At 38.8% G+C, this 25,687-nt stretch overlaps 1 protein-coding gene and 1 pseudogene across 4 annotated transcripts in view; one reads left to right on the top strand and one right to left on the bottom strand.

Annotated features, from left to right (window-relative positions):
* Positions 1–25,687, bottom strand: part of GALNT13 (polypeptide N-acetylgalactosaminyltransferase 13) — a 520,926-nt gene that overhangs the window by 458,199 nt on the left and 37,040 nt on the right. For all 4 annotated transcript variants that reach the window (XM_072751535.1, XM_072751533.1, XM_072751534.1 and 1 more), the window contains exon 2: positions 23,816–23,886. The gene's annotated coding sequence lies outside the window, so the exon portion shown is untranslated. The remainder of the gene's footprint in view (positions 1–23,815; positions 23,887–25,687) is intronic.
* LOC112916510 (60 kDa heat shock protein, mitochondrial-like) lies at positions 1,510–7,994 on the top strand (annotated as a pseudogene).

The raw sequence follows: 25,687 nt of genomic DNA, 5'->3' as shown, positions 1-25,687 counted from the left end.
TATTGCTAAAATGCCTAGGTACTACCCAAAGGAATCTACACAGTCAATAAATCCCTATCAAAATAACACCAGCATTTTTCACAGAACTAGAACAAACAACCCTGAAATTTGTATGGAACCATAAAAGAACTCAAATAGCCAAAGGAGTGTTGAAGAAGAAAAGCAAAGTGGGAAGCATCACAATCTCAGACTTCAAGCTGTATCACAAAGCTGTAATCACAAGAGAGTATGGAATGGGCATAAAAACAGACACATAGATCAATGGAACAGAATAGAGAAACCAGAAATGGACCTACAACTATATGGTCACCTAATCTTCAACAAAGCAGGAAAGAATATCCAATGGAAAAAGGACAGCCTCTTCAACAAATGGTGTTGGGAAAACTGGACAGCCACATGCAGAATAATGAAACTAGACCATTTTCTCACACCATACACAAAAATAAATTCAAAATGCATAAAAGACCTAAATATGAGACAGGAAAACATCAAAATCCTAGAGGAGAACACAGACAGCTACCTCTGTGACCTTGGCTGTAGCAACTTATCACTAGACATATCACTGGAGGCAAGGGAAACCAAAGCAAAAATGAACAATTGGGGCTTCATCAAGATAAAAAGTTTCTGCACAGCACAAAAAACAATCAACAGAACTAAAAGGCAACAAACAAAATTGAAGAAGATATTTGTAAATGACCTGTCTAGTAAAGGGCTAGTATCCAGAATCTATAAGGAACTCATCAAAATCAACATCCCAAAAATAAATAATCCAGTTACAAAATGGACAGAAGACATGAGCACACATTTCCCCAGAGATCACTTATCATCAGGGAAATACAAATCAAAATCATGATGAGATATCATTTATACCACACAGAATGACTAAAATTAACTCAGGAAAGAAGAGATATTGGCGAGGATGTGGAGAAGGGGAGCCCTCTTGCACTCCTGGTGGGAATGTAAACTGGTACAGCCACTCTGGAAAACAGCATGGAGGTTCCTCAACAAGTTAAACATGGAACCACCCTATGATCAGCAATTGCACGACTAGGTATTTATCCAAAGGATACAAAAAATGCTGATTCAAAGGGGCACATGCACCCCAATGTTCATAGCAGCACTACCAACAATAGCCAAGGAGATAAAGAAGTGGTATATAGAAGTGTGTATATATACACAATGTGTGTGTGTATATAATGGAATATTACTCAGCCATCAAAAAGAATAAAATCTTGTCATTTGTAACACCATGGACGAAGCTAGAGAATATTATGTTAAGCAAAATAAGTCAGTCAGAGAAAGATAAATAGCAAATAATCTGACTCATATGTGGAATTTAAGAAACAAAACAGATGAACATAGGAGAAGAGAAGAAAAAATAAAATAAGATAAAAACAGAGAGGGAAGCAAACTGTAAGAGACTCAGCTATAGAGAACAAACTGAGGGCTGCTGGAAGAGAGGTGGGTAAGCTAAATAGGTGATGGGCATCAAGGAGGGCACTAGTTGGGATGAGCACTGGGTGTTTAGGTAAGTAATAAATCACTAAATTCTACTCCTGAATCCAATACTATACTATATGTTAACTAACTTGAATTTAAATTAAAAAAAAAAGTAAATAAATAAGTAAAAAATAAAAACCCCATGTCAGAAAAAAGGCTTTTACACATGGAAATTGTACAATGGCATTATTTATTAAAAAGAGTTCAGGGACGCCCAGGTGACTCAGTGGTTGAGCATCTGCCTTTAGCTAAGAGCGTGATCCCGGGGTCCTGGGATTGAGTCCCACATCAGGCTCCCTATGGGGAGCCGGGTTCTCCCTCTGCCTCTGTCTCTGCCTCTTTCTGTGTGTCTCTCATGAATAAATAAATAAAATCTTTAAAAAAAAAGAGTTCAAAATAGATACATAGTCAATTAACAGCATATTATGCTATTAGAAACTTATTCAATTTTATAGTAACATGAGAAAAACTTATAGGATACCATAAAATTCAACAAGTTAAAATACACACCTTTTTATATACTATAATCACCACTACTTTTATTTATTCTTATGAAAGTCCTGGAAAAAACAGGTAGGAATATGTGGATTTTTTTTGTTTTGTTTTGCAATTCCTCCTAGTATTTTTTTCTCTAATTTTCAAATCACCCAGAAATAGCATATATTATCTGAATTAAGGGGAAATATATGTTTTATTTGAAAGCAAGTAAGAAAACTACCATGTTGGAGAGGTGGAGTGGAGCCGGGCTGTGCAGGGGTCGGTGCTCATCAGGGAGGCTGTTTGATATTCTCTCTCTCTCCTCTCCCTCTCCCTCTACCCCCTCCACTCTCTCCTAAAATAATGAAAGTTTTAAAAATCAATTAAAAAATAAAATAGTCTGATTTAAGTATTGTTTTCAGATTTTTCTCTTTTGTTGCCAAAAGTCTCCTGTGTTACAGAATCTATGTGACTTTGGAAAGATAAAAGTTTGCACCCAGTCAAATTCTATTAACGCTCTACATTCTTTTCAGGAAATTGGCAAACTTTCCTAACCTGAAGTCCCATGCAAGATTCAGGAACTATCTTTTTCTGGTTGCACTTGTGGTTTGGGTTCCAAATAAAAACCTTCCCCAAACCATCAGGGCCAGTATTTAAAAGCAATCATTGAAATTGGGGAAGACTACTTCACTTCTACTCACTCTCACCATTGCAGCCTACATTTCATCAAATCCCACTAAGTTTTTACAGAAGAAACAACATGAAAGAATTTTAGGAAAGGAAATTTTAATATAATCAAGGCCTACCTACTTGAGCTCCAAAAGGTTCCTTCCTTCCATATGATTTAGATTCAAACAGCACGCTAACTTGAAGTACCTACGAACTACAGTGATTGCTGCTACAGAAAAACATGGTCTTCTATCACTAGTCTACTATAATCTGGAAAAATCATTATGGAGCTAATGACAAAAATGATTAGATTCGAAAATCAAATAACCATGAGCAAAAAAAAAAAAAAAAAAAAAAAAAAACTCCCTGTTAGAAGACTCCCTGTTATTTGTTTTATTCAGACAAAAGAAAAATTAAAGAGGAAGATGTAGTGTTCAACAAATATAATCTATCCTGTAGTCTGTTTCCAAATGTCTAATCTAAAAATGCTATTTTAAATGGCCTTAATTCTCATTTTAATGCAATAATTAAATAATTTTATGCTTCTGGTCACCAAAAACTGCATGTGCATTTATCACTTTGTGCCAGTCACTGCCAATTAAATCAACTTCTGGAAACAATTTTTCTTTCAATATTATTTACCAGAAATGAGCTATGGGGAATATGGTGGGAGGCTGGGGAACAGTGGGGAGCAGGAGAGAAATGATGATCACCCTACTCAATCTTAACTGTCAGATTCTTTTCTAGAAATGAGATCTTATAGTTTACATTAGAACAGTGAGGAAACAGTTTTTCTTATTACAGTTTTTGAGTAAAGGTTCAAATTCCAAAAGCAAATAATTCATGAATTTTCTGCAAAGATTTCATAGTTTTTATACTTCAAATAGCAAAAGCATAAAGCTTCAAGATCAATAACATCTGATTTGTCCAAGGAAAGGCTCCACTATGTGAGGCTGAATGGTCATAATGTTTTCTTTTGATTTTGAGAAGCATGGTAAATACATTCCAACCTCTGACTGACATCCAAACAAATCAGTAAGTGTACTCCATTCCAAAGTCTCTTATCTATTAATTTCAGTGGAATAAAACAGCACACAAACTGAGAAAGAAAATGCTATGATTCCTCTCCTGCAAAGAAACATAATCAGTATAAAATTCTCAGATTTCCACATCCGTTCAGCTCCACCCCAGCAGAACAGCAATCAACATTTTATTTTTCCTTTTTGCTTCACATTTCTGGCAGGTACCTACAAAGACAGCAACCAGAATCAATGAAACCTATTACTGATGCATTGGATATTTTTCTTTATGCCATTTTTAATTCCTAGTTATCCCCACTCTTCCCATTTTATTAAATTATATCTCTCTTTGATTATATTTAAGTCATGTTTTTCTTCACCACATTTTTACATTCCTTCATTCATTCATTTGCTCTCTATAGTCTCCTCTTTTTTCTCTCACTTATAAAAGTCACCTAGCCAAGATTTTTTTTTCTCAATTTGCAATTGGCTCTGCCGGATATATTTGTTAGTTGTTTCTCCCATTCTTTCCCCAACTTTCCTATATTTTCTTTCTCTTCTGTGGAGACAACACCGTATTTCCCGGCCATCCTAATATTCTTCCGTTATGTCCACTTGCCATTTTACAGAAACTCCTTTTCTCTTATCCCAAGCCTGAGTACACTTTTTGATTTTAAGAGAGAGTGTATACATGCAAATAGGGGGAGGGGCAGAGAGAGAGCGAGGGAGAGAGAAAATCCTTAAGCAGATCCCCGCTGAGCACAGAAACCATCACGGGGCTTGATCCCAGGACCCTGAGATCAAGACCTTAGTTGAAATCAAGAGTCGGACATCTAGCTGACTGAGCTCCCCAGCTGCCCCCTGAATGCATATTCTAAGTTATTTCTTCATGATAAACCAGAGCAAAATAATTGTTGACATCTAGGAAAGACTGTGCTTATAGTCTTGTGCCAGTATTGAGATACTGAAGAGGCTAAATAAGAGCAAAGCTATCTTTGTATCAAAGAGCCACAAATAACAAAATGTTGCAGTTTGTTGTTGCTGTTGCTTTTTTCTAAAAATTCACCACTTTAGTACAGTACTTTGATTCAAGTCCCACCACCACCACCCTTTCATTTGGAAATACTGGAGAGATGAATTTACCTAAGCTAACTCCAGTTGTTTGCAAGTGCCAATAAGAGCAATACCTACTTGTAAGGTCACGGTAAGGATTTTATATATATATATAATGAAATCATAGGAACTGGCACATAGTAACTAATCAGTACATGTGAGACATCGCTATTTTACTGTGAGCAGTATTATGATGAGCAAAATAATTTAATACAATTTGAAAAGAGAAAAGCATTTAAGATACATTTAAAATATAAGCTATCTATTTCACTTATTTGGCAAACTGAAGTGCTGAAATGCCCTCAGCCCTATACCGAATGCTTGGGACAACTTACTTCACTGAGTTTATAATAGAGCAATTCCAGATAAAAGCAAAGACCTAGTCAAGACTAAGATTTCTGCGGCCAACATCATTGCTAAGAATGCTGATGTTAGGGATCCCTGGGTGGCTCAGTGGTTTAGTGCCTGCCTTCAGCCCAGGGCGTGATCCTGGAGTCCCGGGATTGAGTCCCACGTTGGGCTCCCTGCAGGGAGCCTGTTTCTCCCTCTGCCTGTGTCTCTGCCTCTTTCTCTCTGTGTCTCTCATGAATAAATAAATAAATAATCTTAAAAAAAAAAAAAAGAATGCTGATTTTATGCCTTCACTCATTCCTGATGGCCTGCCTTGCTGCCTGCACACCCTACAATTGCTCCACAGAAATGCTTTGATTACCAACAGTATTTTGCAAAATCAGGCCAGCCTCCACTGGCTCTGGCACCGGCTCCCCACCTCACTCGGGCCTAAGCCAAAGATGTAAAATTTGGTAATGATGCCCAAACCTTAACGCTTCAAGGCGTAGACCATTTAGTGGAAGCTGTAGCCATTACTATGGGGCCAAAGGGAAGAACGGTGAATATTTAACAGAGTTGGGGAAGTCCTAAAGTAACAAAAGATGGTGTGACCATTGCAAAGTCCATTGACTTACAAGATAAAAATAAAACTACTGGTGCTCAACTTGTTCAAGATGTTGCCACGAGGGATGGTGCGCTGGCACGCTCTATTGCCAAGGAAGGCTTTTGAGAAGATTAGCAAAAGTGCTAATCTTGTGGAAATCAGGAGAGGTGTAATGTTAGCTGTTGATGCTGTAATTGCTGAACTCAAGAAGCAGCCTAATTCCATGACAACCCCTGAAGAAATGGCTCAGGTTGCCATGATTCCTGTGAATGGAAACAAAGGAATTGGCAACATTATTTCTAATACAATGAAAATGCTTGGGAGAAAGGACATCATCACAGTAAAGGATGAAAAAGCACTACATTGTGAATTAGAAATTATTCAAAGTATGAAGTCTGATCGAGGTTATATGTCTCCATTCTTTATTAATACATCAAAAGCTCAGAAATGTGGGTGTTTACGTGGCTGGTTAAGCACTGGACTTTGATTTCAGCTCAGGTCACAATTTCAAGGTCATGGGATGGAGCCTTGAGTCAGGCTCCGTGCTCAGCGGGGAGTCGGCTTCTCTCCATCCCTCTCTGCCCCTCTCCCTTGTGTGCACACGCATGTGCTCTCTCTAAAATGAAAGTAAGGGGTGCTTGGGGGCTCAGGGGGTGAAGCACCTGTCTTTGGCTAAGGGTCCTGGATCAAGCGCCACGTCGGGCTCCCTGCTCGGGGAGAAGCCAGCTTCTCCCTCTCCCTCTGCTGCTCCCTCTGCTTCTGCTTGCACTCTCGCTCACTCTCACTCTCTCTGTGTCAAATATATGAATAAAATCTTTAAAAGACAAAACTTAAAAAGTGAGAAATATGAGTTTCAAGATACCTATGCTCTACCAAGTGAAAAGAAAATTCCTAGTGCCCAGTCGGTTGCACCTGCTCTTGGAATTGCCAATGCTCGTCACAAGCCCTGGGTCCTACTTGCTGAAGATGGGGATCGAGAAGCTCTGAGTACACTGGTTCTGAACAGGCTAAAAGTTGGTTTTCAGGGTGTAGCAGTCAAAGCTCCAGGTTTTTGTGACAATAGAGAGAACCAGCTTAATGACATGACTATTGCTACTGATGGTACAACGTTTGCAAAAAAAGGACTGACTCTAAATCTTAAAGATGTTTAGCCTCACAACTTAGGAAAGCTTGAGAGGTCATTATGACTAAGGATGATGCCACGCTCTTTTTTGTTTTTTAAGGATTTTATTTATTTATTCATGAGAGACACAGAGAGAGAGAGAGAGAGAAAGAGGCGGAGACACAGGCAGAGGGAGAAGCAGGCTCCCTGAGGGGAGCCCGACGCGGGACTCGATCCCGGGACCCGGGGTCACACCCTGGGCTGAAGGCAGGTGCTCAACCGCTGAGCCCTCCAGGGGCCCCAGTGCCACCTCTTAAAGGAAAAGATGACAAACTCAAACTGAAAAATATATTCAAAAAATCATTGAGCGGTTAAATATTATAACCAGTGAATATGAAAAAGAAAAGCTGAATGAATGTCTGGCAAACTCTCAAATGGAGTAGCTGTGCTAAAATTTGGTGAGACAAGTGATAATAAAATGAATGAAAAGGAAGACAGAGTTGCAGGTGCCCTCAGTGTGACAGCAGCTGCTGTTGAAGAAGCCCGTGGTCTGGGAGGGGCTGGGCCCTGCTTCAGCTGCATTCCAACTTGGATTCAATAACTCCAGGTAACGAAGATCAAAAAACTGGTATAGAAATTATTACTAGAACACTCAAAATTCCTGCAATGACCATTGCTAAGGATGCAGGGGTTGAAGGATCATTGACAGTCGAGAAAATTATGCAAAGTTCTTCAGAAGTTGGTTATGACACTATGCTTGGAGATTCTGTGACTACGGTGGAAAAAGGAATCACTGATCCAACTAAGGTCATAAAAACTGCTTCACGGGCAGCCCGGGTGGCTCAGGGTTTAGCGCCGCCTTCGGCCCAGGGCCTGATCCTGGAGACCCAGGGTCGAGTCCCGCGTCGGGCTCCCCGCGTGGAGCCTGCTTCTCCCTCTGCCTGTGTCTCTGCACCCCTCTCTCTCTCTCTGTGTGTCTCTGTGTCTCTCATGAATAAATAAATAAAATCTTAAAAAAAACAAAACCCTGCTTCACTGAATGCAGCTGAAGTGGTGCCTTTGTTAACTACAGCAGACGTCGTAATCATTGGAATTCCTAGAGGAGAGAACCCTGCGATGGGAGCAATGGGCGGAACAAGGAGGTGCTATGGGAGGTAGCATGTTCCATTTCCTAAAATAGTGCTTTACCATTTTTAATGAGCTGTGAGAGGAAGCTCAAGGAAGAGCTCCTCAACAATACCTTCAGAGAAGTCAGCTGAAGAAAATAAGTGACGAAAAGGCTGGCTAGAGCATCTGGGTGGCTTCAGTGGTTAAGCGGCCAACTCTTGATTTCAGCTCAGGTCATGATCTCAGGGTTGTGAGGTCGAGCCCCAAGAGGAGACAGGCTCCATGCCCAGCGGAGAGTCTGCTTCACGTTTCTTTCCTTCCCTCCCCCCCTCCTTCTACCCCTTGGCCCACAGATGAATAAATAAATCTTTTTAAAAAGGCTGATATTTAAGAAAATCACTATAACCATCAGTTACTGATTTCATTTAACAACATATGACCTTTACTGCTGTCACTGTCCATGGCTACAGATCATTTATTTTGTATTTTTGAATAAAAAGACATTTGTATATTCCTGATAATTGAGCACAAGAGCCATGTACCAATATACTGCTTTCAACTTAAATCACTTAAGGCATTTTAACCATTATTCTGTTAAAAATCAGGATTTTAGTGCTTTCCGTCAGATGAAAAGTTACGAAGCAGTCCTGCTGTGGAGAGTAAGAATAACTGTCCACAAAGTAGAGAAATATCCAATTATGTCACAGCCTGTGTGTAATAACAGTTTTTTTTAAAGTTTCAAAGAGGACAGATTCTATTATTTTTATCTTGCTCTTTATGTACTTTGTCATGTTAAAAAAATTTTTTTAAATTAAGTTTATTAAAGAAAAACAGAAGTTTTAAAAAATATGTTGGTAGCCTCTGATGATTCTGAGGCTCCTGTGGGGCATACAGGTGGAGCTGCCAGATGGTAGGGGAGTACAGACCTGAATTTCAGGAGCCGTGAGGCCAGAGGAGTCCGCAAACCAATGTTAGCTACAATTACGGCAATTGATAAAATTTGTTCAGTGAGAGTGTGTGAGAAAAATAAGAGGGTGCCACAAAGAATGTCACAGAGTGCCAATTTAAGAAAGGTAAGCCCACCAATGAGAGTGTGCACGGCTGCCAAGGGAAGGAAAAACAGGAGTGCAGTGTTAGAGATTCCGACAGAGAGAATAAGGTCAAAGAGAGGACATGCTCAACGGTACAAAGTCATGCAAAGAGATCAAAGGTACATCTTCTACGTATCGCTCTATGACTCACTTTTGTGACCTTAGAAAGAATAGTTTCAGACAAATAGAAGAAGCGTGCCAGCGTGTTGAGGTGTGAATGGAGGGTGCAGATTCGGAACATCTAGTTGTGAGCAGAGAGAAGTTTTCAGAAACTGAGTGTAGACTTGGAATAAAGGGAGGATTCCTGCACTGGTTTCTTTTCAAGGGGAAAGAGCCTCTGTTTTTTGTTTTAAGATTTTATCTATTTATTCATGAGAGACACACAGAGAGAGAGAGGCAGAGACCCAGGCAGAGGGAGAAGCAGGCTCCATGCAGGGAGCCCGACGTGGGACTCGATCCCGGGACCCCGGGGTCATGCCCTGGGCCGAAGGCCGGCGCTAAACCGCTGAGCCACCAGGCGTCCCAAGGGTAAAGATCCTTTGACATGTATAATGCCAATGGGGAGAAATCAGGAGAGTGGGAGAAGGCTGAGGATGCAGAGGAGAAAAAAAATACTCCTTGAGTCACGGCTTTTACACCAGAGACAGGTGCAAGACCCAGGACGTGCAGGAAGGCCTTGGCTTGGGCGGACAGCAGCGTCGGAGGGGGAAGAATGAAGGGATTCGGGGTAGCGATAAGTCAGCAGGCGCTTCCTATCTCAAGCAGCTATTTTCTGTACGTGCCCACAGTTAAGGAGGAGGACAGGAGAGCACCGGGAGGGGGGGTGGGGTAGAGCACAGTACAGCAGAAAAGGCTTTATAGAAAACCGTGGAGAGTGGAAGATGCCTTTCTAGGAAAACACATAAAAGTTGCATCTCAGGGTGGAGGGCTCTGCCGAGGTCGAGGTCGTCAACGCAGAGGCTCATCTCCTCGAAGGCCCGACCTCCCGGAGGGGCTTACACGTGCCTCCCTCTCTTCCTTGTTACCTTTACCTTCCACGAAGAGGGACAACTACAGGTGGTGAGCATTTTATTCTGTACTTTCCACTTTTTTTTTAAAGAAAGCATATCAATGTAAAACTCAGATTATTTTAAACGTGACCGAATCAAATATACAGTCTCAAAGAACTTTTAGCTAACATGGTTTGAATGTGCTGAAAATGACCCCCTTCCCTTCTGCATCGTTAACCTCTGCCCTCGTACCTGTAGACACAGCGAAGGAGGAAAACACGGTGAAGCCCAAAGAATTTTGCTCTAAGCTAGCTGCATGTTGCTAGGGGGAAATAATTGTATGTGGTCGTGACCAACATGGACAAGTGTTCAAGTGGCACTCTGTTTTCCTCTCTCCCTCCACCCGCCCTCTCCTTCAGCTGGACCCTTCTGTTTCCAAGATACCTTCTAGTCTGTGTCTCTGCTGCTCCACTGGGTGTCTCTGATACTGACTGGGGTTGCCTGGCAACATGACCACCAGAACACTCACCAGCCTGTGTGGCAGCTCTATTTTTTTGGTTCGCAGGTGGGAGATGTGGATAGAAATGCATGACGTCTCCACGTTGCAATTCTGCTTCATTTCAGTGATCATATAATGAAGTTTATTACTTAGAATATCATTATTATAGTTCATTGCATTATACAGTATTGTACAGAGGTCTTTATTTTTTGTCATAATTATTAATACTTCCAGGAAATTTTAAAAGATTGAAATTGCCCTGGGGCGCCTGGGTGGCTCAGTGGGTTAAGCATCTGTCTTCAGCTCAGGTCATGATCCCAGGGTCCTGGGATGGGGCTCCCTGCTCAGTGGGAGTCGGCTCCTCCCTCTCCCTCCGCCTCTCCCCGGCCTTGTGCTTGCTCTCTCTTGTGTGCGCTCTCTCTCTCTCAAATAAATAATAAAATCTTTTTTTAAAAAGTTGGAATTGCCTTCAAAATACTTCATTCCTAAAAAATAAATAAATAAATAAGGAAAAAATACTTCACTCCTTTTTTAGAAGCTCATTACTATAAAGGCAAATTTCTTGATATTAAAGATCATGATTATTTTTTATTAGGATTCAATCAGCCAACATATAGTCCACTATTAGTTTCAGATGTCGTGTTCAATAATTTGTCAGTTGTGTATAACACACAGTGCTCATCCCATCAAGTGCCCTCCTTAATGCCCAACATCCAAATACCCCACCCCCCACCCACCTCCCCTCCAGCGACCCTCAGTTTGTGTCCTGTAGTTAAATCTTTCATGGCTTTTCCCCTCTTTGATGATTTCCCATTCAGTAAAAACCATAAGATTATTGACAGGGAAGAGATATCTATAAGGGGAACATCTTGGGAACTGAAAAGGTTCTATATCTTGGTCTGCATAGTAGTAACACAAGTATATAGCTATGTAAAAAGCCAGCACTTTACACACTTTAATATACATGTGATATGTTTCAAGAGTTTCAAAAAGTAGCAATAAGATGAATAATATGCATACACATATAGAAATAGAGACTGTAAAAGCTTGATTCATGTAGTTTGGGAACAAAAATAATCTCTAAGCTTTTTTCACAGAACATAATATCTTCTTAAAGACTGGGCACTGCTGTTGTATTTAATCAGTTTAACAATAGAGACTCTTTTGCCATATGGCAACCATGCTGTAACTAATAACTTGCTATTTATAGAGAAGGAGCTTTAACTGCCAATTCGGATGGGCAAATTGAGGACAGCAGACAGCACCAATAGCCACACACTGCAAAAGATTTGCTATTTGTTTCAGCCTCACTGGCTCACAAGCAGAATGCCTGAGATACAAAGATCACATCTGGAAATTTATCTCAAGGAGATACCTCATGCACAAAGTCACAGACATGCCTTGCTTGTCTGACTTCTGAAATGCCTGAGACCCACAACCTTCTAAAACATAATGTGGACAGAAAACTAGATGGGCAAAATCTAACAGGAGCTTTAAAAGAGAGATCCCTGGTAGCTTTATTTTACTGTATTTCACTTGTAACACTTTATTGTACAAGCTCTACACCACAGAGTCAGGGCATTTTCCATTCTCTACCCACTGGACTTTCTAAAGACGTCAGCACTGAAACTGTGCAGGTTTTAAAAGTACTTTTACAGTGTTCTTATTTATTTGATCCTCATCACGGCTTTAATATAGATTGCCCATTTTATAAATGAGTCCTGTAAGGCACAGAGAATTTAAGAGACTTGCCCAAAGTGACACACTTTATCAAGGCCAATGATCTCCACAGCCAGAAATTGAAGCCAGTTTTTAAATACAGCACCATGGTGTTCAATTAATATCTATTGTTTCTTTCTAGAACTGGCAAAACCTCACAATACAGCCAGTTCCTGTAAAAATTCAACTCTGGTTTGAGAAATTAAGTCTTTATCACTTTATTGCTGGTTTTTAGGATGTTTTTGACAAGAGAATATGTCTCAGGCAAGTAAAACTCCATAGAATCATGGTGCGCTTCTTTTTTCCTTTTTTTTTTTTTTAAGATTTTATTTATTTATTTATGAGAGACAGAGGCAGAGGGAGAAGCAGGCTCCACGCAGGGAGCCTGACATGGGACTCGATCCCGGGTCTCCAGGATCAGGCCCTGGGCTGAAGGTGGTGCTAAACCGCGGAGCCACCCAGGCTGCCTGAATCATGGTGCTTTAAAGCTGTCAAATAGAAGTAGAGGTCAGCTTGTCGACCTACTTGACTTGTCAGCTGGCAAAACCAAAGTCCAGAGAGTTAGAATGACTCTCACAAGTTCCATAGCTTCTAATGGTTAAATTCAAACTGGAACCCATCTGTTTCTTGGTTTGACATTACATAAAGTGCTGCTACCATAAACCTAAATTTTTAGCAATATTCCACTATAGTCTGAAGTATAAAAATGATATATTTAAAGGGTAGAAATTGAGACTCTCAATCCCATCTAAAAGATAAAGCTTTACTCAAGAGAAACAAAGGCAATGGCCTTTCTATCATATCAATCAGTATTAGGCTTGAATAAGCTCTGTCCTCCCTTAAATAACTGAACCTGATATAAGTTAATCTATGGTGGGTGACATAAAACATACCATTTATTGATCTTTTCCTATGCGATAGGCATTTTCATATATTATCATATTCAATCCTGACCAAAATGTTTCAAAATAGTAATTATCATGCCCCTTTACAGCTGAGAAAGTAAAACAAGTTAGGATAAGAACCTTGGCTCAAGGTCACATAACTGATAATTTGCAAAGCTGAGATCAAAATGCAGCCAGCTCTGTTTTTATGATAGATTTTGTGTATTTTAACCCACACCATCCTAGCTCATAAATCACATTACCAAAATGTATTCCTCATATTCTAATTATGACTGAGACTTCTAAGAGCCCATGCAATACCGGCCTTCCCCTTCCCTACTTGGGACAAGTACAGAGCCATTGTGTGTGCAGCAAAAATACTATATGTAACAGCTTATTTTGCATCGAAGAACAGTGATGGTTAGGGATAAAATATTGGGTGCAGTTTCCAGGAAACTCTTTGAAGAAGGCTAAATCAGCTAGTAGCATGCCCTTTTGCCATTGCATTTTTTTCATCCTTGCTGCACAGAACACAAATGGCTGTCCAGTGGTCATCTTAAACCACTGGAAGACCCTTGAGGATGAAGTCATATGGCCAAGATGGTAGAACAGACCTATCAAAGGAGACTAGATTCCCTAATGAGCGAGGGACCACAATTCCAGCCCCACAATGCCAGTGGCCGGACTTCCTTTTGCAGGAGAAAACTTGAACTCCACCTTGTTTTAAAACAGTATCTTGTTACATATATTCCATTGAGCTTCAATTGCTCACAAAACTGTGATAGCAACAACTCACTTTTGTGTGGAAAGGCTATAAAGATAGCATTAATTTAGGACTTCTGGCTCTGGTAAATGCAGACTAGGTGAAGGAAAAAATTGCTTTGTAAAATTTGAAAGGCTGAGTTAAAACATATGTGAAAAAAATTGCTACTTAGAAATTTAAAAGCCAGCAGATAATATTGCTCTTTTCCTAGCAGTAGGAAAAGGCCAGATGATCTACAAAATAATAACTCTTCTTGAGCCCATCAGAAACCTGGAGTTGCAAGACAAAGAGATTAACTGAATTTTAAAGGATAACAGTCATTGAGGAGAGACAGGACATATGAGCATTTTCACCTTTGACAGAACATGAGAGGAATAGGCACTCATTATGAAAGTAGGTATGAAGAAAACGGCTAAAATAGTAACAAATACTTGAAGGCCAGAATGGGTCACCAGAATAACATAGACACCCTGGGATCCCCCAGACATAAAGGAATATGCGCTCATTCATAAGCTCTTTTTTCAGACATCTACTAGTTGCTTAGCAGAAAGATTGAGGTCAGGGCAAGAGACCAGAAAGAGTACTTTGGTGTCACAAAATAAAATCTTTTCTGATTCCCCAGGCCCTTCTCTATTGCAAAGTAAAATTTAGCCTTTTAGGAAAACAACTCTCACAAGCCCAATGCCCTGGAAAAGATCCACAATTTCTGGGAAGGAAGTAGAAGAAAAATTCACCTGGCCCTGTTGGAGGAACAGGTAACTCTTAGGTCCCGATCTCTGACACAAAGCAGAGATCTGCTACCACTGGTAGAACAGGACCTTTGTCCACAAAAAACCCCAGAGAGCCAAGGAGGAGCTTGGGTACCATGGGAGGAATGGGCAGGAATGCTGAAAGAGCCACTCTCCGAGGTCCAGATGCAAAGGACAAGGGTAAGGTTGAGACTAGAGCAGCCAAGGAACCCTGGACCATCCTGCCTCTATCAGAAGCACTGCCTCAAGTAACAAGCAATACCACTCTGCCACCTGGGAAGGTTCAAGGGTGCAACAAGAAACGTATTCTGCTATGCAAGCATGGGGGACATTCCAGAAGGGGAGTGGAGAGAAGAAACAAAAAATCCTCTAGCACTCTAGGTCCCACAGTAAGAAGAAAACAGCAGAACTGCTGCTTCCTTGTGAAGTCTGTGAGAAAAAATCAGTATAAATCATCAGAGTAACAAAAGAAAAAAGAAAAATCATTTGATAATCTAAATAGATACAAAGAAAGCATTTGATAAAACTCAAAACCCAGTTATGATGAAAAGCCCAGAAAAAACAGGAAAAAATAAATTTCTCAATCTAATATGATATTTATCAAAAAACATTATAGTAAACAGTATTAATACTAAAACGGTGACATTGTTCCCTTTGATTTGGAAATAAAAGCAGAATTTCCACTTGTCCCACTTTCATTAAGCATTGCTCTGGACATTCTAGCCAATGCAATAAGATATGAAAAAGAAATAAAAGTGTAAAGCTTGAAAAGCATTAATATTATCTTTAATAATATTAATATCATAAAATTTGTATAGAACTATTCCTTGAAGAAATACATAGCAGGAGAACCTGTTTTAACAGATATCATGAATAATTTAAAAAGTGACCATAGTTGAAACAGCATTATAATTAGCAAGAAGAAACTAAGAGACCAATTAAAAACAATAGTTAAACGCACTTGGGAGGCTCAGTCAGTTAAGCATCCAACTCTGGATTTCCACTCAGGTCATGATCTCAGCGTGGTAAGATCAAGCCCTGCTTAGGGCTCCACACTGGGCAGAGAGCCTACTTAAGACCCTCTCTCTAGCCCTACCCTTCAAAATACAGTTGGCCCCCAAAACACTGACATGCATGGATATTTAATTTATGATAAGGATGGCACTGAAGAGCAGTGGGCAAAGAGAATTTTCAGTATGCTTCTAGAATAACTGGATATTTAGTTGGAAGGAAAACAGGACATGACCTCTACCTCAAACCAGGCACAAAAATAAATTTAAGAGGAATGATCAAAATGTAAAGAAGTAAAAATATGATTATAATTAAAATTAAAAACTTTTCCTCCTCAAAAATGCCATTAAGAAATTGAAAAAGTGGGGACCCTGGGTGGCTCAATCATTGAGCACCTGCCCTCAGCCCAGGGCATGACCCCGGAGTCCCAGGATCGAGTCCCACATCAGGCTCCCTGCATGGAGCCTGCTTCTCCCTCTGCCTGTCTCTCTCTCTCTCTCTCTCTCTCTCTCTGTCTCTCATGAATAAATAAATTTAAAAAAAATTGAAAAAGCAAGTCACAGAGAGGAAAAAAGTATCTGTAACATATAATTAAAAGGAGGCATTTCATTCAAATAAGTTAATTTCTGCATATTAACATTAAAAATATTAATACAATAGAAAAATAGGCAAGACACTTGAACAGGTAATTTACAGACAATAATATTCATATGACAACTAAATCATATAACAGAACCATATTATTCAAAGGGAAATGTAAACTATTCTCATCAGAATGGCTAAAAGTAATAGGACTGATTATAAAAAGCATTGATATAGATGAAATAATGGGAACTCTCATATGCTACTGACTAGAGTGTAATTAGTATAACTACTTTGGAAAACTGTTTAGCTGTATCTACTAAAATTGAAAATTTGTAAATAATATAATTGAGCAATTTCATCACTAGTAGAAATGGATGTATATGTGCAATAAGAAACATCTAAAAGAATATTCATAGCAGCACTATTCGTAATTGCCCAAACCCAGAAACAGTCCAAATGTCTATCAACAACACATGGATAAATACTCTGTAGTACTTTTCTACAAAGGAATACTACATAGCCATGAAAAACCACATAAGCCACACAAAAACAGTAATGAAACTCTGATATATAAGTTCAAGAAAGGAAACCAGACACAAAGGAATGCATATTGTAGTACTATTATGTATATAAATTTAAAAATTAAGCTAAGCTAGCATTTATCATACATTTAAGGATGTATGACAAAATGTTAAAACTATAATGAAAAGCAACGAAATGATACAAAAGTTATGAAAATGTTATCCCTATGGAATTGGTGGAAGGGAGTAATGTCCGGGAGCCAAAAAAAAAAAAAAAAAAAAAAAAAGCAAGGTTTCTGAGATGCAGAAAATGCTCTTTCTTGATCTGTATGATGAAACGACATAGGTTTCTGCTTGTAAAATCCATTGTCTTGTGCTCATCATACATAAAAATTCACAATAAACACATTTAAAATGGCAATAATTATTTAATTAAATTTTATGAATTAAAAGCTATGATAGGGATCCCTGGGTGGCGCAGCGGTTTAGCGCCTGCCTTTGACCCAGGGCGTGATCCTGGAGACCCGGGATCGAATCCCACGTCGGGCTCGTGGTGCATGGAGCCTGCTTCTCCCTCTGCCTATGTCTCTGCCTCTCTCTCTCTCTCTCTCTCTCTCTGTGACTATCATAAATAAATAAAAATTTAAAAAAAAATAAATAAAAGCTATGATAGATGAGATAAAGTTCAATGAACATAAGTAACATCTGTTGAGAACTGACTGTTTGTTAGGGACCACTGTAAGTGCTTTATCTCATTTTGCCTTCACAATATTCAGAAAACATACTAGTTTTCCTATCGCATTTCAAAGATGAAGAGACTGAGGCCAGAGAGCTTACATAATTGACACACAAGATGTCACACAGCTAAAATCACACTTTACAAACGTCTCAGAGCTAGAGAGGCCTCCTTCTGGGATCTGAACCTATGCAATAATATGGTTCCAGAGCCAGGCCCCTGAGCAGTAGTAATATAATGTATATGCTACTTCGCCAGTACAGAAAAAGGAGAGATACTCTCTATGTTAGGTGTTAGATTTTATTTTCCTCTGTCAAAATTATTGTTTAGTATGATGGTAAACTAACTCTAAAATATTGGTCTTTCATGCACCCAAGATATTTAATCTTTAATTTAGCGCTCTATCCTTGTTTCATTTTAAGCTGTGCTAAGGAAGGAAGACAAATCATACTAAGATGACATATTTACTATTCTAATTTATAATTGAGCAATATTATAAATTATACTGTTCCTGTTGCCCAGCATAGAAATGAATGTAGCTAAGAGATTCATCACTAACCATAAGAGATATTCTTCCTAAAAGTCCAAAGATTTTCCTCCCTATCCAAAGACTTAACTGAAGAAGGAGTAAACTCTGACAAAAAATCTGTTATTCTGACTACTGGTAATGTCATTTTCCTGTTCAGTCAACCTGGAAAACTCAGTTATTGTTTACAGGTGTACAGTGGTTACTGCAGAGACTGTAGAGTTTGACTCAGTGGGGCCAAGGATCACTTTTGCTATTTTCTAGCATTTGACCTGAAACAATTTGCCTGGCTAAATTCTCCCTCAGTTCTCTTTATACAAAATGGGGGTGGCATGAGTGTCTACCTCTCAGAGTTGTCTGATGTAAAATTAAATAACCAATATGAATCATTTGAAACAGGGTCCAGTACCTAGTAAATGTCACACAAGTGATGATGATAATGATTACTCCCTGACCTCCTGTCTTTCAAAGCCTCACCTGTGTCTATTCCTTCTCTCCATTCCCGCTGCTACTACCTTAGGTCTTACCTTCATGCCTTATTTGCATGCTGTTACATTTTCCTAAAAATTGTGCTCTTGTCTACATGTCTTCCGACTGGAATCCATTGCCAAAACACTACCAGATTAATATCAAAAAAGGACACTTTTAATTCACAGGATTGGCCCTCCCACACGTTCTTTTTTTTTTCAATTGCCTACCAATTAAATTCAAAGTTCTTATTGTGATTATCAGTATTTCCTAAAACCTAGTTCCAGCCTTAATTTTTCAGTGTTATCTGTTTTTAGTCTAACACAAGAAACCTATGCTGTTGTCAAACTATTTAATTTACCACTTATTGAATGTGAAGTATTCCTCTTCAACTCTAAGCTCAGGTATGCCAATTCCTTGACTTATCTGTTAACATTTTCCACCTGCACCAAGATCTAGTGCAAATGCAATCTCCATGATGAAATCTTGAGCCAATTCAGTCCAGAATTATATCTTTCTTAAATATCCTCCAATGTTTTATTTTTTTCACATATATGCAATTGTTTCATTATTTCTCAAATTATTTAAAACAGCTTTATTGATTTGATTACTTTAGGCTGTTCTCATGATATCATATCCTAATACAATAGCCTTTATATATGCCTGTGCCTATCATATTTCCTTAAATTGAACACAGAATTTTCTTGAGAGTCATTTTTATCTTTACCTTCCACTTGCTCTACTACTAAACCAACACAGTGCTTCTCATATTATAGGAGTATGCAATAAATATTTATTGAATTAAGTGAAAACAGAATCACTAAATGTAATCACTAGCTTTGTTTTTCAAAGACCAAATCTAAAATTGAAAGAAGTATTCTAAATCCTTTCCTCTCAAAACCAACCACACTGTGAGATTACCCTTTAAGGGCAATAATATTTTAAATACTAGTAAGTTTAAAAATATCCCTTATGTAAAGTGTTGCTGACACTTTGTTCAAGAAGTGATGTGTGACTGGGACTGGGATCAGTGGATGACTGAAAAGGAAAAAAGATGAAGATCCCCAAAGAGATGACATGGACAAATGTCAGGGATTCCTGGGAGGCTCAGCAGTTTAGTGCCGCCTTCAGCCCAGGGCGTGATCCTGGAGACCCGGGATCGAGTCCCACATCGGGCTCCTTGTGTGGAGCCTGCTTCTCCCTCTGCCTGTGCTCTACCTCTCTCTCTCTCTGTGTCTCTCATGAATAAATAAATAAAATCTTTTCTTAAAAAAAGAAAAGGACAAGTGTCAATGCCACCCATGTGGTGTTGTAGAAGACGCCCCTCAATGATGAGACACCTGAAGATAACAAATAGTGAGGAGAATCATTAATTAAGTCAAGCTGAACTCTTCATTTCAAACTTTTCTGCACTGTATGAAATGGTGGAAGGATCGCAAGAAAATGGTGTGGTCAGTCACTTCAAATTCTGAGAAGTAGGGATCCCTGGGTGGCGCAGCGGTTTGGCACCTGCCTTTGGCCCAGGGCGCGATCCTGGAGACCCGGGATCGAATCCCACGTCGGGCTCCCGGTGCATGGAGCCTGCTTCTCCCTCTGCCTATGTCTCTGCCCCTCTCTCTCTCTCTCTGTATGACTCTCTTAAATAAATAATAAAAAAAATTAAAAAAAAAACACAAATTCTGAGAAGTAGCATAAGATATAGTATCTGCTGCTAGCAAAGCTTTTTTATTTTTTAAATTTTCTTTACAAAAACAACATTTTTAAAAGGCAATTTGTTTCAGATTGCTGAGTGGCCCCTGAACACTCACTCTGTAACAGGGAGAAACTTAGCATTGCTACTTATATTGCTTCTATTTCCCTTGCTGCTACAACCTATAGCTTAGAAACTTCTGCTATGCCCTGCCATGTAGACATGGTATAGCTATGATTTGCAAAAATCAGTCTTTACTCAAAACCTACTTCACCCAGGAGATAAAGAAACAGAGAAATGATTATGCTCTGATTAAGATTTACGGAACAGCAGGGTGCCTGAGTGGCTCAGTCAGTTGAGCGCCCAACTCTTGATTTCAGCGCCCAACTCTTGATTTCAGCTCAGGTCATGATCTTAGGGTCGTGGCACTGATCCCCAGAAGGGCTTCTTGCTCAGCAGGGAGTCTGCTTGAGACTCTCTCCCTTCCGGTCTCTTTTCTGACCCTGCCCCACTTATTATCTCTCTCACTTTCTCTAAAACAAATAAATAAACAAACCTTAAAAAAAAAAAAAAGAAAAAGATGTACAGGAATGGCATGACCAGGTGCGTGTACGCGAAGATGAACTGACCAATGATAAAGAAGTTTCATGACCTTCCTTGGATCAACAAACATTAGTCACCTTCAGACAACAACCCCGTCCCACTCCCCCTTTGCTAATATAAAAGTAGCTCCAATCCGATGTTGAGGGAAGATGGTTGTCTCAGATAACAGTCGGCCACGTCCTTGGTTTCTGGCTTTCTGAATAAAATTGCTTTCCTGGCCGCAACAGCTCTTTCAACTTACTGGCCTGTTGTGCAGGAGCAGAATAAGATTGGACTGGGTTACAAATGTGAGGCAATTGTCATTTATTATAGTTGAAATTCAATAATCAACTACTTATTTACTAAAGAACTCATATGTATGATCTGAAGTTGGGGAGCACTGTTTTCATGCAAATAAAAGAAAGATCAGCCACAGAATTTCAGTCCTTAACACTCATGTTAAAAGTATAAAGAACTGGGCAGCCGGGTGGCTCAGTGGTTTAGCACCACCTTCAGCCCAGGGCGTGATCCTGGAGTCCCAGGATCAAGTCCCACGTCGGGCTCCCTGCATGGGGCCTGCTTCTCCCTCTGCCTGTATCTCTCTTCCTCTCTCTCTCTCTCTCTCTCTAATAAATGAATAAAATCTAAAAAAAAAAAAAAAACATTAGAAAAAAGAGTATAAAGAATAAATGTTTGAGAATTAGATCAGTCTCAAGCTTTGGTCCCATGAATGACAGATTTAAAACATCCTATTGCTCACTCTCCTCTTACAAAAAGATTAGGATAACACACCTACCTCATCTTATTGCTTAGAAAAACTGAAATACAGAATGTAAAATGCATGGGATAGAGTAAATACTTAGAAAATATTGTTTCCGTGTCCACATCACTTCAAGTTCCATGAACTGTTTCATAAAGCATTGGATGAGATTATTCCCTCAAGTGAATTGACCATCATTTCAACTACTACTTTATTTTCTATCTGTAAGTTTCTCCTCTTCCCAAGTATGCCTTTTAGACTCTGTAAGCACTTCACAGCTACCCCCTCTTCCCCCAAAAGCACACAAACACACATGCAGTCTAGGGATGCCGTCGACACACACGAGGACATATACGTGTGCTGATGTCACTTGCTGTATATAAATGTTGATTACCTAAGCGGTTTGTTTTTTTCACTAAGAGTTCAAAATAGTAGAGATGTCTCTACATTTACAAAGAAGGCTGGACCTTAGTTTCTTTTGGAACATGTCAACAAACATTATTCACTGAGAACTGTTTTCGTATACTTTGCATGACATGATTATGAAGTCATGCTTATTAGCAGACATAGTTGAATTGAAATATCAACTTACTAAGTAGTTGGAATTCTGCTGCACCTTACATGTGTTAACTCATACAAATGAAGTAGTTCCCAATCTTACATCCATTTTAAAGAGACATTAATTTGTTCAACCACACAGCTAATAAGTGATAAATCTGGTATTTAAAATCAGGTGGTCTGGATACACAGCATGAATCCCTAGACACATACTAGGCCATCTTTTTTTTTTTAAAGTAGTTTTATTAGGAGACAACATAAAAATATCAATGCTGCCATTATCACTTGTACATTTTTTAGAAATCCTACTTTAAAATTGTCCTCCCAATCACCTCATTTCATCAAACAAGGAATCTGAGCATGTGAAAGCTAGGACTCTGATTCTGCAGTCCCTCCAAACTCTTAAAATAATAACATGAGGGCAGCCTGGGTGGCCCAGCAGTTGAGGGCCCAGGGCCTGATCCTGGAGACCCGGGATCGAGTTCCGCGTCGGGCTCCCTGCGTGGAGCCTGCTTCTCCTCTGCCTGTGTCTCTGCCTCTCTCTGTGTCTCTCATGAATAAATAAATAAAATCTTTTAAAAAATAATGATAATAATAATGTGATTTAATTTTATTTGCTTTCTTTTTTTAATGAAGGAAATAAAACCTTAGAGAACTTCAGAACTCTAATTCTAGGGACGCCTGGGTGGCTCAGCGGTTTGGCACCTGCCTTCAGTCCAGGGCGTGACCCTGGAGTCCCAGGATGGAATCCCTCATCGAGCTCCCTGCAGGGAGCCTGCTTCTCCCTCTGCCTGTGTCTCCACCTCTCTCTCTGTGTGTCTTTCATGAATAAATAAATAAAATCTTTTTTTAAAAAAGAATTCTTCTTGATGAATTAAATATTGATACATAGATAAAAGAACACTAATTCTAAACTGTTATAATCAAATACTAAGATCACCTAAAAATGCAATGTTTCTCAGAATCTGCATTTGTATTTCTTCTATCCTAGTTCAAAGAAGTCCAAGTTGAGGAACTGGAAAACACCATTTGAAATAAAAGCAATCAAATGATAGATAATACAGAAAAAAGTACAATATTTCAGGATAATGCTTAAGCAAAACAGAAATATAAAGAAAGTATCAGAACATGTTTCAACTCCTAAATATTCAGCCTCTTAGAAGATTTATTTAAGTTTACATACATTAATAGGTAGAGGCAGTATTTTCTGAAAAGTCTTGTGCTCAAAGCCCAGACTCATTACTTTGAGTAGATATTGAGCAAGGTGTGAAAACTTCTTGACCCTCAGTTTCTTTTATTTATAAAACAAGGATAAAACTAATGATCTTAAAATATTTAGGGAAGAATTATAGGCAACACATATAAATTGCCTGATTCACAGTAAGTCTTAGTAGTCAGCAAATCTTAATTCTTAATTCAATATTTCTTTTAAATCTCCATAACAGCACGGGCTAATAACACCAATATTTCCTGCACTCTTCTCAATTTATGATTCAGAAAAAAAACTCACCCAAATATAAGTGAGAAATATTATGTGAAAGTTATGTAAGTGGAGCAATAGTAAAATCTGTCCTCAGAAATCTTGAACTTATACAACTTAATCCAGACTAGCAAATAGCTCGTCAAATTTTATCTTTTATATACATTTTGCCTCAATATTCACAAATATCAAGAACCATAAATAGAAATGTGTTCTTTTATGACTGCCAAATTCATTCAGCATGACTGCAACTGAGTGGAAAATAAAAATACATATTACTTACTGTATGTGGCGTTTGGCAATTTCAAAATGATTTGCAAACATTCATCCTCAAAATACTCCTACAATATGCATCTGTGAAAAGAAAAAAAAAATCCAAAAGAGTAAGCAATTTGCCAAGGTCACAGAAAAACTAATCCAGACCAACACACACTTAAAGAACATATACTTTAACATACTGAAATAAGGTTTTGCAAAATGTCTATTATACATCTAGCAAAGTATAATGGGCTGATGAACAGAAATATTCCCAACTATATACAAATATTCTATATATTAGTCAAAGAGGATGCTCTTAAGAGGTAAGAAGTCTGCACAGTGGCTTCAGAAATATATGCAAGAAACAGTTTCCCCAGAACACGCCAGAATAACATAAAAACAATTCGAAAGTATGAGATATTTATAAGTAAATTTAGGTTGGAGATTTGAGGTGGTTATTAAAATATTTCAAGTTTTTAAAATGTACTTTTGTCTGATATATGAAGATCACTGAGTTAGAAGAGAATTTTGCTTGATTTATCCAGAGATTTGCACCAATTCACTTTGTAATTGCATTTCAATTCTAATTGAAAACCATGCACTGAGAAAAATGCAGGCATGCCACTTGCACACCTTACAAAAATACACAAACATCCATTTATTTTTTTGTCAGAAGTTACCAATAAGGAGAAAGTTAATCAGATTTTATTAATTGATTTGTTTGGTTTAAAGGAGAGGTGTTGGGAAGAGCACATTTATTTCAAAGCTCAAAATATTTCAACTTAAATGGATTTTATCCTACTGGGTATGGTGTGCCATACAAGAACTGTTCAAAAGAAAACAAAACAAACATACCTAGTGATAATCAAAGTGACCCTTTAAAGTACAATGCAGATCAAAACCACTATAGACAGTTTAAAGAGAAACCCTCTTAAGCAGCAAGCATCTTTAGGGGAACATGGGGCCTCAGTGAGGAGCAGAATCTGCCCAGAAAGATTTGGTTCACGGCGCTAAACAGGGACATCAGCTTCCTAATGCCGGAGGTGTACCTTTGTGTTCACCAAAGCCAATGTAATCAAATCAAAAGTTCAACAAGCAGAACAGGCATTCTGAGTTGAAAACCTCATTTATCTTCCTCTAGTGAATGGAAGACAACAAGATGACACTGGCCTCTGCCTGGCACAAGAATGAATGATTTTACTAATGCTCACTCAACACAAAAGGTCTCAAACGAGAGGAAACTAGATAGAGGTAACAATTTATAGTTACATGTCAAAAGGGGATTAAGAAACTTCTAAGAAATAGTGTATTTCTATAAATTTCATTTTTCTAGGTTTAAACCTTAGAGCTAATAGTAGATACTAATTTATGTCCACAAATAATTTCAAAAGAATTATGAAGTTATGACAATTAGCAAACCTATATATTTCTTCATATTTTAGCATATTCACCCTCATAGGCAAGAGAACTGAAGTTAATACTAATCACATGATTTGCCCAGATTGACGCAGCTAATAAGAGGTGATCCTAGCCTATGAACCAGCTTTTCCGACACAGATTCTTCTCACTACAGCCCCTGATAATCCCTACAATGCATCCAGAGAAGAGGGTGAAAGCTGGGATATAATAACCAAATCTGGCTTACCGACATGTTTTGTTTATCCCACGCCATGGTTTTGAAACTATTTTTAAGAAATTGTAAACTAGGAGATTTCTCAGAATAATTCTCATTTCTAGCTTCTTTGAAAGAGCAAAGATTTTGTGAGGCTGGGTTCACAGCCTCCAGAGAAGAGAGAAATGCTTGCCCCTCCTGAACGTGGCACGCTTTCTGCACTCAGCTATTTCCTACTTTTGCAAGCTACCTTCTACCATTTGCAAGCACTGGAGTGTTTTGTTC

The sequence above is a fragment of the Vulpes vulpes genome, chromosome 3 (assembly GCF_048418805.1).
Source record: "Vulpes vulpes isolate BD-2025 chromosome 3, VulVul3, whole genome shotgun sequence".
NCBI lineage: Eukaryota > Metazoa > Chordata > Mammalia > Carnivora > Canidae > Vulpes > Vulpes vulpes.
This window is presented reverse-complemented; position numbering and strand designations above follow the sequence as displayed.